We start from the raw sequence: 2,557 nt of genomic DNA, 5'->3' as shown, positions 1-2,557 counted from the left end.
CTCATGCCTGTTTGGGAGGATCAGTGTTGTAAAATCAGCATCTTTAAGTTGCAAGTAGGCAACTTTATTAAGGAACGTAGTCTTTCAGTTTCCCTAACCGCTGACAGAGATGACTAATTCTCCACCCTTCTAGTTAAGGAAACAGTGATGAACTCTCTGATTAATATTATTATAGGAGGGGCATATTTGTTCTATGGACTAGGATAACTGTGGTGTCTGCACATGGGGAGGTTAGAAAAAAAGCTGTACTGTTAATTTGTTGTGTATTTTACAAAGTGTAAATGTCCTCCCTTGTGGCAGCACCTCTTCAGTAGGAGTTTTGTAATTTTTTTTTCAGTTTCCAAATTGCAATATTTTGTGCTGGAGAGATGTTTTTTAAAACCTTAAATGCTTCTGAAGCTCTACTTGCATTGGGGCAAATGGAACAGGCAAATGGAAGTCTTTGGCTTCTTGGTCTCTTTTTAAATATTACAGGTGTGTGTAAGAACAGTTTCTACCTTAATATCACCAAGTTATCCAAGTGCTGACTTCTGCATTTTTCTTTTCCAATCAAGACGGAAGGCCTTAAAGTGGCATTGAAAAATACCAGACTACATGAACACAACAGTGAACAAAAGTAAAACTATTTTAAACAAAACAAAACAAAACTCACCAGCAATGCCTTAACATCTCAAGTTAATCTAATACAGATTGGGAAAAAAGTGTTTTTACTAACTGATGAATGATGACGGGGCATTGGGCCAAGTGGGCATCCTTCATGAGGTCATCTTCTTGGCACTGCAGCAAAAAGTGGCACTGTCCCTGTATCAATTCACTGTAGTTCTGTTGGCAGACAGACACAGTACAAGGCCTAAAAAGATAATAACGTCCTCAATGGTCACATTCATTTAAATGAAGCCCTCCCTTCAGCCACCATCTTGAGGGGAGAGAGGCAGGCTAGCTCCATCTGCCTGCCAGAAGAAGAAAAGCCCTCCCTTCAGCCACCATCTTGAGGGGAGAGAGGCAGGCTAGCTCCAACTGCCTGCCTGAAGAAGAAAAGCCCTCCCTTCAGCCACCATCTTGGGGGGAGAGAGGCAGGCTAGCTCCAACTGCCTGCCTGAAGAAGAAAAGCCCTCCATTCAGCCACCATCTTGAGGGGAGAGAGGCAGGCTAGCTCCAACTGCCTGCCTGTAAGAAGGAAAGCCCTCCCTTCAGCCACCATCTTGAGGGGAGAGAGGCAGGCTAGCTCCAACTGCCTGCCTGTAAGAAGGAAAGCCCTCCCTTCAGCCACCATCTTGAGGGGAGAGAGGCAGGCTAGCTCCAACTGCCTGCCTGAAGAAGAAAAGCCCTCCCTTCAGCCACCATCTTGGGGGGAGAGAGGCAGGCTAGCTCCAACTGCCTGCCTGAAGAAGAAAAGCCCTCCCTTCAGCCACCATCTTGAGGGGAGAGAGGCAGGCTAGCTCCAACTGCCTGCCTGAAGAAGAAAAGCCCTCCCTTCAGCCACCATCTTGGGGGGAGAGAGGCAGGCTAGCTCCAACTGCCTGCCTGAAGAAGAAAAGCCCTCCCTTCAGCCACCATCTTGAGGGGAGAGAGGCAGGCTAGCTCCAACTGCCTGCCTGTAAGAAGGAAAGCCCTCCCTTCAGCCACCATCTTGAGGGGAGAGAGGCAGGCTAGCTCCAACTGCCTGCCTGTAAGAAGAAAAGCCCTCCCTTCAGCCACCATCTTGAGGGGAGAGAGGCAGGCTAGCTCCAACTGCCTGCCTGAAGAAGAAAAGCCCTCCCTTCAGCCACCATCTTGAGGGGAGAGAGGCAGGCTAGCTCCAACTGCCTGCCTGAAGAAGAAAAGCCCTCCCTTCAGCCACCATCTTGGGGGGAGAGAGGCAGGCTAGCTCCAACTGCCTGCCTGAAGAAGAAAAGCCCTCCCTTCAGCCACCATCTTGGGGGGAGAGAGGCAGGCTAGCTCCAACTGCCTGCCTGAAGAAGAAAAGCCCTCCCTTCAGCCACCATCTTGAGGGGAGAGAGGCAGGCTAGCTCCAACTGCCTGCCTGAAGAAGAAAAGCCCTCCCTTCAGCCACCATCGTGAGGGGAGAGAGGCAGGCTAGCTCCAACTGCCTGCCTGAAGAAGAAAAGCTCTCCCTTCAGCCACCATCTTGGGGGGAGAGAGGCAGGCTAGCTCCAACTGCCTGCCTGTAAGAAGGAAAGCTCTCCCTTCAGCCACCATCTTGGGGGGAGAGAGGCAGGCTAGCTCCAACTGCCTGCCTGAAGAAGAAAAGCCCTCCCTTCAGCCACCATCTTGAGGGGAGAGAGGCAGGCTAGCTCCAACTGCCTGCCTGAAGAAGAAAAGCCCTCCCTTCAGCCACCATCTTGAGGGGAGAGAGGCAGGCTAGCTCCAACTGCCTGCCTGTAAGAAGAAAAGCCCTCCCTTCAGCCACCATCTTGAGGGGAGAGAGGCAGGCTAGCTCCAACTGCCTGCCTGTAAGAAGAAAAGCCCTCCCTTCAGCCACCATCTTGAGGGGAGAGAGGCAGGCGAGCTCCAACTGCCTGCCTGTAAGAAGAAAAGCCCTCCCTTCAGCCACCAT

The sequence above is a fragment of the Sceloporus occidentalis genome, unplaced genomic scaffold (genome assembly GCF_023333645.1).
Source record: "Sceloporus occidentalis isolate IW3139 unplaced genomic scaffold, rSceOcc1.0.p SCAF_1, whole genome shotgun sequence".
Lineage (NCBI taxonomy): Eukaryota > Metazoa > Chordata > Lepidosauria > Squamata > Phrynosomatidae > Sceloporus > Sceloporus occidentalis.
This window is presented reverse-complemented; position numbering follows the sequence as displayed.